Source organism: Pteropus medius, unplaced genomic scaffold (assembly GCF_902729225.1).
Source record: "Pteropus medius unplaced genomic scaffold, Ma_sr-lr_union100, whole genome shotgun sequence".
NCBI lineage: Eukaryota > Metazoa > Chordata > Mammalia > Chiroptera > Pteropodidae > Pteropus > Pteropus medius.
In genome coordinates this window covers 7,499,775-7,512,792 of record NW_024349803.1, presented here as the reverse complement: position 1 = coordinate 7,512,792, position 13,018 = coordinate 7,499,775, and the positions used below count along the sequence as shown (strand labels likewise).

The window sequence follows — 13,018 nt, the reverse complement described above, 5'->3', positions numbered from 1 at the left end:
TGGCTTAAACAACAGAAATTTATTCTCTCACTATTCTGGAGGCTAGAAGTCTGAAATCAAGGTGGGAATACCCTCCAAAGGTGGCCATATTCCCTCCAAAGGCACTAGGAGAGAGCCTTTCTTTGCCTCTTCCTGGCTTCTGGTGACCCCTGCCAATCCTTGCTTTCCTTGGTTTATAGTAGCATCAGCCAGCCCCAATCTCTGCCTCCGTCATCACATGGCCTTCTTCTTTGTGTTCCCTCGGTGTTGCTGTATCCAAATCTCTCTCTTCTTTCTCTTAAAAAGACATCAGCCATCGGATTTAGGGCTCACTCTAATTCAGTATGACCACACCTTAACTTGATTACATCAGCAAATTTCCACATAAGGTCACATTCACAGGTTCTAGAGGTTAGGACTTGAACGTATCTTTGAGGGACTCACAACCCACTACAACTAGGAACTGCCCTGTACTGTTATCTATTATCGTGGAACATACCACTTCAAAACTTAGCTGCTTAAAACAACAATTGTATTTGCTCACAATTCTTTGAGTCAGCAATCGGGGCTGGGCTCATCTGGGAGACTTTTCTCCTAGTCTCACCTGAGTCATTAGTGTGACTACAGTTTTCTAGTGGCTCTATGGGGCTGGAAGGTTTAAGATGGATTTATTCACATGTCTGACTTTTGGTGCTGGTGGTAGTCAGTTGGGCGTCGACTGCAATGGCACTTGTCTACTCCATGTGGTCTCACACACTCCAGCAACCAACACAAGCACATTCATACACAGCTTGGCAGGTTCAAAGAGAACAAGAGTAAAAGCTGCAGGCCTCATGAGGACTAGGCTGCTGCATTCTAAGTGGTCAAAACTAGTCATGGGTAAGCCCAAATTCAAGGGGTAGGAAAATAGACTCTATCTTTTCACAGAAAAGGTGGCAAAGGAGCAACGCATAGGGATGGGAGGAGCTATTGAAGCCATCTTTGCAAACAATCTACCATAGGCTCCAAGTTCTGGGAGGATAAGGTGAAGAGACGCAGAGCTTGCCCTTAAAAAGCAAGTGTAGCCGCTGACTGTGATGCACTGAAGAAAGTGCCGTGTGTTAAAGGCACGGGAGAAACCAGTGCGTTTCCTTGTGTGTCGGGGAGGAGGTAGTAGGAAGCGGAAACTGAGCAGCCCGCTTACCCTCGAAAGCCCAGATCAAGAACCCTCTCATCTTCATCCGATTCTGGATAACGGCCCCCGTGTCTTGGGGCCCATATAGCTCTGGTCACAACTCAGATATTCATTGCTACGAATCATAGTCTAACCTTAAAGCAAGGATGACATGATCTCCAATCCCCAAAGAAGCAGCTACGTCCTCATGTACAATACTGACCAAGGCAAGAGAAGATTTTCAAATATGAGAGCTGGTGCAGGAATGGGCTTGGGCTTAACCCTTGGCAGAGTCCCCTCTTCCCTCCCTCACAGGCAAACATTTGCTCTTTTCTCCAGTGACTTCCCAGGAGAGGTCTAACTGCCCACATTTCTGTGGGAGGAAAGCCTCCCAGGGCGCACATGTCATATGCTATACAGACGTGGTATCTTCACTACTCTTATTCACTGTGTGACTTTAAGCCTCTTTCCTCATCTATGAAATGTGGGAACATAGGCTTTTGTAAGAGCTCTTGAGAATGATTTACAAACACTCTAGAAGCTAGACCACGTGTGTTGCTCTTCGCTCATTCATTCATTCACTCATTCACTCATGCAATGTTTACCGTTATTTTGTCTGCCTGGAGCAGCACCCATCTCCTAGAATCTGCTCTTTGCTCTCCTCCAACCATGTGCTATGAATGAGAACTGTCATCTTCTTAAATACCCTACTCATAGTGGGTAGTCCAAGGGTGGATAACTGCCTTAAGTTGGGCCAATAGGCAATCTTCCCTGGTATTTTTAAGTGTATGAATATAAAAAGGTAGCCTAGTTTGCCTATGGGTTTGTAGCTAGAAAGCTCTAGAGCAGTGGGGACCTTGCCACCAGATGGGTGAGCACACTGCAGGAACTTGCAGGCTGAGAAGGGAATTACTCGGGAGAGGCTGTTACCATGAGATCCTCAGTGACTTAGTTAAGAGTGTGGATCCACTCAGCAGTGCACTGACCTGGCAGGGGGCAGGTGGGAGCTGTGGGGTTGCAGGGAGGAACTAGTTGGGGGTCAGAGCCACTCCCCTACTGGAGCAACAAGTGCAAGATGAGTGAGACAGCTGAGTGATGGAGTGGCCTTTGAGTCCCACGTGCTTGAGGCAGAGGGACCTGGAGTGATTTACCGGGTGAAGAAAAATGAGAGGTAAGGCTGCAGAGGGTGTCCAGATCTCATTACAAGGGCCTCATAGACTGAGGCTATAGTTGAATGCCATCCTGATTGCCTAGAGGGCACCAGGGCAGGATTGGGGGCAGGGAGTGGAAAGGCCAGTTTTGCATATTAGGAGCAGCTGGAGACTCACCCTGCTGGCTTGCCATCCCCACTCAGAGGCCCACAGTGCTATGCACCCTGCTATTTGGCAGCTCTGGCCTCAAGCTCCCGCCAGTGACCTACAGAAGGAGTGGGGGAGGAAGCCAGGGGCCCAGCATACAAGTTGCCCATGGGCAGCTTCACTCCTGGGGCCATTCACTCCAGCAGATTCCCTGCTAGACAGTGACCATGGAAGGGATCAGGCCCAGGCTTGCCCATACCCAGAACCCCTGGGCATGAGAGGAAGCATGACCATTGGTTCTTGGGCCTCACCCAGAATTGAGTCCCCTTTAGCAGCCCATTGGCTTCTCAAGGTGCTGGTCCTGGCCCACAACCTTCCCCATCCTGCCTGGCCCTCCCAGTCCTGGCTTCCCGTTGAGCTGATCTGGTAGAGCTAAAAGGCCCCAGGGCCCATTTCAGGCCCTACCCTTACCTTTACCTACATTGGTATTGCTGCCTACCTCCCAAGTCAGGCTTAAGGAGGAGCTCACCTGGGCCTTGGCTCCTCCTTAGCTTCTTGGAGCTTTCTGTGTCCCCATCATCTGTCAGGCAGTCTGGGTTGTGCTGTGCTGCTGAGTACTGTCTTCACCCTCCCTGCCATGCCTAGCTGCGCATCTGCCGGTGATGCCCAAGACTCCGGGAGGCCCACCGCAGCTGAGGGCCACACCACTGCCTGTCTACACAGCCCCAGCAGGAAGAAACCAAGAACACGCACAGGATAGGAGGTGGGATTCCGCCACCCCCACCCCCACCCCCGCCCGCCCCTTCCTGCCTTGCATAGGCCCAGCACCCTCTCATTTGCTCCTTATGACAAGGCCAAGCCACAGTCTGTGGCACTTCCTGCACACTCCTGGATGGGAGATTTTCACCACGTGGGGCTGATGTGGGGACAGGTGATTCATCACTTTCAGCAGCAGAAGGATGACACAGTTTACAGCTCCCCAAAGGAGAAGGAGGGAAGGAGGGAGAGGGACACCAGGAATGGGTCCAGAGGCGGGTGAGGGGGAACAGGGAACCATATGTCCAAGCATCATTTTCAGCACCTCCTCTAATACTGTGCTAGGCATGGATGCAACAGCCCTGCAGTGGAGGAGCTCAAGCTGGCTGGATGCAGATGAGAGAAAACTCACTATGTGTAGAGCAGGTGTTTCTGTATCACCCGTGCCGATGTGTCTGTGGTTCACGGAGGAGTACTCCTAGACAAAAGAGCCATTCCAAGTCACCAAGGGCACTAGCATGTTTGTAGAAGGCTTCCGGAAATGGCGGCATTTTATCGTGAAGGATGAGTGGGAAAAGAGCAAAGACGCAAAAGAAGAAGCCAGTTATGGGAAGCACCGGGACCATGGGGCCAAGACTGCACGAGGCGAGGAAAGAAAGCTGGCGCCCGTGGTGGAGCCTTTAAAGGCTGTCCATGAGGGCCTGGGACCTGGGTCTGGGTCATTAGAACACAGAAGGCGACTTGATCGAGCCACAGAAAATTCCAGCCTGGATTCATTCTCAACAGAAGATATTCCCAGCATTCTTTCTTCTCTGTGAGCTCCCAGGACCTGACCTCCGCTGGCCACACCATGCTACCTCAGTCACCGCTTGTAACCTCCTGTCTCACCCCTGCTGGAGTGTGCCAGCTCTGACCCAGCCCATGCCACCTCTTACCTTGACCCCTCTCTCTGCAGCCACCTTGGCCTGGTGTCTCCATCTCCATTGCTCCTCTTGGGCTCCTGTAGATAGCCTCGCGCTGCCCTACCAGAGAACCTTGCACCAGGCTGTATCCAGGGCTCCTCCCCTCACTGCAGACTCCTCAGCTGAGCCATCTGCACCCACCATCCCTGGGCTTGCCAGGCACTGCCTTCAGCACATTTAAAGAAGGGCAAGGGTTCTGAGGCTCCAAGAAATTGCTGGACATCAGCAAAATGCCAGTGGTGGCTGCCCTATTTTAAACAACACAGGATGGCATTCTCTCCTTGACATAGTCTGCTCTCTATCCCAACTTTCCTAGAGCCCATGCCCTGGCTCTCTGGGAAAGAGGTACATCAACAAGGCTAAAGACTAACCTTCATGGTCACTATGACCATGATTCTGGACACTTGTCTCACTCATGATAGAGGGCTGCCTGAGGGCATCAGACTTCAATGACTTGCTGCCCCCACCTCATCCTTGGACAATGAAGGGTCCAGTTAGCTGGCCCAAGGCTGCTGTCTCCCTGCCCTCTTGGCAAGGCTGGCTGCCTTCAGGGTTCTGACACATCTTGTCTTTGATGAGTTAGACCATCCACGTGGTTGTCCTGCCTCAGAGACGTAGCTTTCCTGACCTTTGCTGGGATCCTGGGGATGAGGTCACTGGTCCGGCTCCTTTTACACAAGCGTGCACACACACACACACAATATCTGCCACCCTGGAGCACCCTTTCCTTAGAGGGTCAGAAGCCTTAGAACCTCCTGAATCTGCTGATTGATGATTCCCTGCTGGCATGTTAGGTATTTTTACAATCGTTCTAAAATTTTATTATCTTAGCCTTCTGAACAGGCTCAGTGACTCATCCTGGCTGAATACGTGACTGGACACCAAGAGGTCACCTGCTGCCCTCACTCACAGGGATGTGACAGAGAGCCCTGGGGCAGAGGACCGCTGGGTCTTCAACATACTTTCCCCTCCTGAGGCTCGTGCCATGGGAAAACACAGCGGTAACAAAAATAGAAAGGAATGGTCTTGACCACACAGGATAATTGTAAACACTGAACGATGTCTCAAAGAAAAACAAAAGTAAAATTATAGAGTTGGGAGGAGCTCAGAGATAAATTTTCTCATTCTCTTCTAGCCAGCACTTCCCACATTAGTAATTTTACCCTTATCTGTATTACTATTTGCTTAATTCATTCGACAAGTATTTATTGAGGATCCACTACGTGCCAGGCACTATTATCGATGCTTGGGCTACATCACTGACAAAGCTAAGATGCTGCCCTCTGGGTGCTTACGTTCTGTGGGAGGAGAGGGAGAGACAGTCAACAGTAAATGATATTCAGAATAAACAAGAAAATGACAAGAAGGGGAGAAGCACGAAGGAAAACAGAAGCAAAAGAACAGGATAAGCAGTGCTGGGGGTGGGTGCAAGTTGTAGCCTTCGGTAGTTAGCAGAGGGGGCCTGGGGCAGAAGCATGCCAGGGAAGGGGCAGCTAGAGTGAAGGCTTATAGAAGGAAGAGTCAGGAGGCAGGGCAGCTGGAGCAGAGGGAGCAGAGGGAGCAGAGGGAGCAGAGGGAGGGCAGTGGGAGAGGAGGTCAGGGAGGTACTAGGGAAGAGGTCACGTAGGGCCTGGCCGCTGGTTCACTGTAAGGACTTTGGCTTTCATGAAAATGAAATGGGGAGCATCACGGAGGGAGGAGTGGCATGATGAGACTTCACAGCCCCGGGAGGGCAAGGTCATTCTGCAACCTCATGCCTAGTGCAGGGCATGGCCCCGGACAGAATTCAATAAATGCTAAATACCAGTGGAATGAATGAATAAGTGAATGAGTGAATAAATCCAAGCCAGAGGTTATGCCCACTCCTTCCCAGAGATAAGACTGTGGATACTTCTGTTTGGAACGAATATGTTTCCATCTGGTCATTGTATCTGGACCAGAGATTCATGTCCATGTCACTTGGGGAGTTTTCAAAGTCCTGGTACCCAGACCCCTCCCCAAAAGTCCTGACTCCCAGGTTGGGTGGGGCCCAGCATGAGTATGTAAATCTCAGGCAAACCCACCTCCAAGTAAGAAACGTCAATCTAGACATTCTAGATACTTCTTAATACTCAGCACCTGGCATCATATCCAGCCCCAGGGCACACGCTGAATGAAAAAAAACGTGTTGGCTGAATTTATGGATGCATAAGTGCATGAAGATTGCTCATTAATTGTCCTTTTCCATTTTCAACTCAGACGTTTAGAATTATGTAAATAAATAGATTCCAGAGGAGGAGAAGCCAGAGGCCCTTGCTGTCTGCTATTCCCCTCCTCCACCCAAATCCTCGGGCCACTTCCTCTTACGTGGGACTCTTCCCTTCACTGGCTTCCACTTGATCTGCCCTAACTGAGGGGAGCAGGGTTGGCCCTTACTCTTGGAGAGTGCAGTGATTCTGAAAGCAGATCACATTTCATAACACAATGTGTTTCTGCAGAGCTCCCATTCAGCAGGGCCTCTCCTCGGATGAGAGGGTTGCTGAGGAATGAGGCTTTACCAGACAGCCGGATGCCCCCAAAGAAAAAAGGGTGCTGAGCCTGAGGAGGGGTGGGGTGTCAGAGGCTTGGAGGGAGGCAGCAGTTCACTTCCCTTTCCTCACAGGAGGGGTCCGCCCACATTCCAGGGACAAGGACAAAATTCTTCCTGCAGGAAATGCTGGCTGGGGCCCTGAGGATTCCTTCCCTTCTCGCTTCTCCACGTCTAGGCCAGCTGCCCCACTCCAGAGCCTGGAGCCCCAGTTCAGGACCTGTAGGTCTCAGATTCTCTGCCTGCTGCTTGCAGGTGCTGGCTGCCTGAGATTTTTGCATCTAAGCAGCAAAGAGTCCCTTATTATCTTGACATACTTGGAATAAGTGCAGCCATTTTTTCTCTTCCCAGAATTCACAAAAGGCCAGAAAAATTCCATAAGGCATGTGCCTCAACTCTATTTTCTCCTTCCTCTGGTTAACCACTCCTTGTGACCTTGAAAGAGTAGCCCAGAAGACTGCCCTAAGATTGCTGCCATATACGTGGTGGCTGGAAGGAGTGCCCCGACCTAAGTGGCCAGAAGCCCACCTAGTGTGCCCTACTGAGGGGGCAACCTTAAACTGTGGGAGAATGGGTAGTGGTTAGCTAAGGGTCTAGCACACAAGTCAGACAGCCTGAGTTCAAATCCTGCTTCCTTCACTTACCAGCTGTGCAGCAAATGAGTTACGTCTCCGAGCCTCAGTTTCCTCCTGTCTAAGATGGGTGTGTCAATAGTTCCTTTCTCTTAGGGAGGCTGTGAGGATTAAATGAGATAATGCACAGAGAACACTTCTCAAACAATAGCTATAATTATTGTATTTTCATTAGTATTGAGCACCTGTCATATACCTACTACTGTTACAGGATGCTAAACGAAATGCTTTAGGTCCTCAGAGACCACCTCATCAAGAAGATAGTCAAGGAAACAGAAGCTTTGGGCTACATATGATAAAGCTTCAAGATAGAGGAGAAGGCAGGATTAACCCTTTGCAAAGAGATCAAGGCAGTTTCACAAGAGAAAGAAACCCTTGAAAAAGTTCTGGAGGTTGGATAGGAGTCCTTAAGACAGACGAGGAGGTAAGGACATCACAGGTAGAGAGAGGAGACAGCATATCCCAAGACTCAGAGGCCTGGCCAGCAAGCTGGGTTTGGAAATCCAGGGTATAGGAATGTAAAGTGGGAAGAGGACGAGAGTGACCGGGAAGCTTGCAAGACAGGCAAAGTCCCATCCCAGAGGACCTTGGAGGTCTTGCCAAAGAGACGTCTAGACTTCTCTTTAAGGTCATTGCCTTATAATGAAGAGGTTTTTGTTGTTGTTGTTGTTGTTGTTGTTGTTTTAGAAAGATCTCTCTGCTGTAATAGGAGGGGTCAGGGCGCAGACCCTGGAAGAGACAGACACATGCAAGAGGGTAGAGCAGTGACCCTCAGGCTTCAGTCATCCCCTTGCCTCCTTGGTGGTGTTTGATATACCCAGACACAACCCCAACTACTATTTATGTAATATTTCCCTTTATCTCAGCTCATTCTTTAGCCATTTTATATCATTTTATATCGCTTAGATCATTTTATATCTGTTGTACCCTTATAACTACTGGTTCATTTTTTCCTGAACATCTATGTAAATGCTACACTCTTAAAATGAAAGAGTGTAAATCACTGGAAATCACCTCTTTGTCTGCAAGAGGCACCTGCCTCCGGCTTTGGTAACCATTGATTGTGCTTGATATAAGAGAACCTGAGGCCAGCAGATGGAAGAGAGAAGGGTCTATTCAGTGTGTGGTGCCAGCCAGGTCAGCCCCAAGACTCCTGCTTCCATCTTTATGGCCTTAACTACTGCTCGGGGGCTGCTCTGAAACACAAGACTAAACAAACATCCCTATCCATGGCTGTGTGGACTACAGTCATCATTGGCCCTCCTCATCCAAACATATGGGCTTCGTCTCTGCTTGGAGCACAAATAGGCAAATGCCAAGGATGGCCTGGTGGTAGACGCCTCTGTGGATAACTGCACTGTGCTGTATTAGTGAAAACTAAGCAGGAGGAGGGAGAGAAAGAGGAAGAAGAAAGGAAAGAGAGAAGGGAGGAAATGCCTCATCTGATTTATCTTCACAAGAATCCTGTAAGGTAGGAATTATCGTACTCATTTTACAGATCAGGAACCAATCTCAGACACATTATGCTATCTGCCAGGGTCATTTCTAGTAAGAAATGGAACTTAGCTACTAGTCTAGATCTGTCTGACTTTAAAGCCACTGCTTTCTTTTTAAAAATAAGGTTCATAATCACACTGCTGTAGCAAAACAGCTATTATTTTAAAAGCCCATTTCAGTCTTCTCTTGTTCATGTGCAAAAAAATATGCATATCTTCCTTTTGTTCACCTAGCATTCTATCATAAATATTTGTAGTATTGCTACATAGTCTTTACAATAATCACTTTTACATAATATTCCATCCTGTGGACATATCATGATTCACTGAGCCATCACTGAACATTTAGGTGGTTTCAATGTCTTGAGATTATAAATCCTCCCCACCCCCACCCTTCCCAAGTCAGTCTCCCCTGGGATGAGTCAGTGCTTCCATCTGCCCCACGTCTGGAGGGTTACGTAGGTCACTGGGGCCTGATCATGCCTGCAGTGATGCAGCAAGGTGTTCTAGAGTCTCTAGGAAAGTGAGAGCTACTCAGAAAGCCATGTCCTCTGCCTCTCTTCTCGCCCCCCAACTCTGCCAAGTCTGGCATGGCCTTGCCCCTGCCACTATCCCCATTCACTCAGGCTACAAAATCCCAAGTGGTATAGACTGGGAAGGTTAGAGGCTGGCTGAGGTGGCCTCTTGTTGCAGGTGAAGGCAGCTCCATGCCCAGACATCTCAGGAGCCATAAGGCACTCAAATGACCCTAGAACTGGCCAGCAATAACTCCAGCACTGAGATAGGAGCCAGACCCCTGCAAGGAGCCCAGGGCATCGCTTGGTCCCTGTTCCCTTGAGAGTCCCCTTCCAGAGAGTTCTCTGTTCTTTACCCCCTTGAGGAACACGGCCACATCCCAGGCTGGCTCCCCAACACTTCTGAGATGGACTCAGGAAGCAGAAACACTCCCAGCAGGCAAGCAGACATGCACAACTGCCTAAGGTGACTGGCTGAAGATCACATTTTCAGGATGCTTCTCTGTTTTATCTGTTTGCAAAGCAGATATTTGGGGAGGTTGTGCTCAGAATTGCTTGGCAGTTGCCAGTCCCATGGGAAATGGTTCGCATTCTTAGCATAGCTGGAGGGCTGTGAGGCAACGGAGATGACTGCTCAGAGGCCTCTCCCGACACTACCCGACCCGAGGAAGATGAGCCACCACCTCGGCATCTTCTCTTCTTGGCTGGGTTCTGGTGTGGGACAAGCTGGACATTCTTTCCAAGAAGGCAGGGTGGTGGGAAATCTTCAGAGGGGCTGTTTGGAGAGAGAGTCATGGCATTACTGATGCAAGCCCAGGACGGGGAGTGCTTGCAGAGGTCATGTCCTCCATGCCCCTGCCCAGCGCGGCATATCCCGTGCCAGCCGCATTGCCTTTGGACAAGCTCACAAAGTGTTCAAGAGAGCGGCTTTCTTGAGCCAGGGGTATGTTGCTGTTTGCATGTTTTTCCTCTTTTAATAAAGAATGTTATCGTTTTAAAACAAAATCATTAAAGTTATTTTTAAATCAATAACTAAATAAAAAGGCCTCAGAGCCAGGGCATTTTACCTCTTGCCTGGATCATAAACCCCAGGGTGTAGCAATGTTTCTTCTCAGAAAACCATAAATGTCACCCCCATGTACTCTTTCCCCGTGGCCGTTTGGCAACCCTGCTGTGCTACTAAAAGGAGGGGGAGTAGTGGCCTCCTTGAGTCAAACCTGTGACAAATGTGTTCCTGACTGGGCACACTGGCCAGTGGCCAGTAGCCACACGTACAGAATTCTCTGAAAGGAGGAGCCACATTCTTGAGACCACTCAGTGGAGGTAGACTCAAAGAGCAAGCTGGACTTTATTCAGGCCCTGCTAATTGCCAGGAAATGCAGAGAGAGAAATCCCCTTTGTGGCCTGTGCATAGGCCCCTGTCAAGCCGGTGTATGTAGATATGTCTTCAGGAAGCTTGGCCCAAGGCCCACTGAAAATGGCGCTGTCCTCTGGCTGGCCACGGCTTCCTTCGGAGCTTTAGGAAAGTACAGGAAGAGAGGCAGTGATGGCAGAGGGAAAGCCAGGCAGCTTGTGGCCTGGTTGATCACCCTGTGATTGTTTGATGTGAAACTAGAAGACAGAAATCCTCCTGGGAGCCTGGTGCCAGGTGTGTGAGTGGGTTGTAAGAGAGGCCGGGGCCCCTCCCTGGGGTGGCCACTGTCCAGGAGGAGGGAATGAAAGGCATGCCTTAGAAGTGTCAGAGCCCAACAGGTGTGTGTGCCTGAGGGCTGACAGGCTGAGCGCTCTCACACTGCCTGAACTTCCTGTAAAGCAGAGGCTCTCAGCCCTGGCAGCATATCAGATATCACCTGAAGAGCTCTTTAAATTCCCAACACCCAATTCAATAAAACTCTTTGGAGGTGGGACCCAGGTATCAGTACATTTTTAAAGCTTCCAGTAATTAAAATATTCAGCCAGGGTTGAGAACCAGTGCTTTATGGAATTATCTGATGCACCCCAGGCTCATCAAACAAAATAAGTAGGACTCCTCCTGAGTGATTCACGGAGCCACCTTCTCCCTAGAGGTCCTCCTCACTCTCTAGTCTCTCCAAATTCTTGCCATTCTTCAAAACCTATCTCAATTCCCATCTCCTGAGGAAACTCTCCCTGGCTGCTTCAGCTGCAGTGAGCATTTTCCTGAGGTCCCCTGTCACTTAGGACCTGTGTCACTTACATGCATAACCGTAGGTTGATCGGTATTTGCCCTGTCTACAAATTGGGCAATCTATTCCCCTGGGGCCAGGTACTCTGTCACATATTATGCTTCCTTGTAACCCTCTGGCCTATCACCTACCACCATTCGTTGCCCATATTATATGCTCGACAAGTATTTTGGGGCTGATTTGCATTCTGTGGCATTTCAACATTTCAGGCAGTCTTGGTGAGAGAGTTCAAAGAATGCCTGATCCAGATTAGTGGTTTTAATGTTGATCAGTGATTGCGGTCATGGAGGTATGTATGGTGGGAATGGGGTGGGGATGGCTGCAGGATGAATGGCCTAGAGATGCCAGTTAGGCTGTCTTCCAGGAATGTATGTGTGACCCATCTAACCTAGCCCTCGCATGGTCTAGTCTCTGCACGGAGCATCTTCAAGGTCACGAGAGTTCCAAAGGGGAGTGGGCAGGGGGAGAGGTGTTTACTAATTAAGAGTACTCTGAATACTTGCCACAGTCACTGAAGGAAACTGGAACATGGCAAACCGAACCTACATTTTTATACCTCCTCTCAACCTCTCCCCCCCTGTAAATCACATCTGAGGAGCTGATACATCAACTAGGCCTGGAGGTGTAGGGAGAAACAGAAAGGATGTTCTAGGCAGAGAGACCAGCTGTGACGATGCAGAGGGACACAGTGCCTCTTGGGTTCTCAAAATGGCCAGTGGTCCTGTGAGTGTGGAATGAAGGAGTAAAGGATGGAGGTGGTTAAACAGAGACAGGAAAGGAGGACGAGAACCAGAATATAAAGAGCCTGGAATCACAGGTGAGAGGGGTAGACTCCAGGGTTAACCATCCAAAGTTTAAGACCAAGAAGTGGTGTGATGGGATCACGCTGGTAACATATAAAAGATGAGACCAGTCAGGACACAACAGCAGGTGACTGGACCGAAGAGAGGCTGCAGATAAGGGCTGGCACAATCCAGTTCATTCGTGGCTGCCAATGAGAAGGTATTTGAGCCTCAAGCCAGCGTTGGAGGTGCTCCCACATACCTTACCCAAGAAGCCCTTCCAGAGGTCCTGGTCTGCCTGGCAGTCACCCCCAGACCCATATCAGCCACTCCATACTGCTCCTCCAGCCTATGAGCTTATGAGCTGAGATCAGAACCCCTCCAGGCATTGGCAGGGTCACCCTCGGCTGCCTTTACTCACAGTGTGACATTTTCACTTTACGTCTAAGCCACAGGGCATTTATAATCACCACCCAATAGAAACAAACAAGAAAATCTTTAGACTCCAATAATATGAAATATATTTCAGTGAATTGTTTAAACAGAGAAATGGCTCTTTGGTTCTAAAATTTTTAATCCCAATTTTTGCCGAAAGATTTTAGGAGTCTGGGCAGCTTGGGTTTACCAGGAAGCTGATGTGCTGAGATGGAGTTAGGAATGATTACTGGGGGGTGC

At 49.5% G+C, this 13,018-nt stretch overlaps 2 long non-coding RNA genes across 2 annotated transcripts in view; both read right to left on the bottom strand.

The window, feature by feature from the left end:
- LOC120582101 (uncharacterized) overlaps window positions 1-13,018 on the bottom strand; it is a 20,453-nt gene continuing 7,435 nt past the window's right edge. The window contains exons 2-3 of the long non-coding RNA XR_005647459.1: window positions 2,960-3,145; window positions 1-276 (exon numbers count right to left, since the gene is read on the bottom strand). This is a non-coding gene — a long non-coding RNA (uncharacterized LOC120582101). The remainder of the gene's footprint in view (window positions 277-2,959; window positions 3,146-13,018) is intronic.
- On the bottom strand, window positions 7,495-10,519 carry LOC120582102 (uncharacterized). Its single transcript, XR_005647460.1, has 2 exons — window positions 10,425-10,519; window positions 7,495-10,132 (listed from the first exon to the last, which is right to left on the bottom strand). It is a non-coding gene; the product is annotated as an uncharacterized LOC120582102 (long non-coding RNA).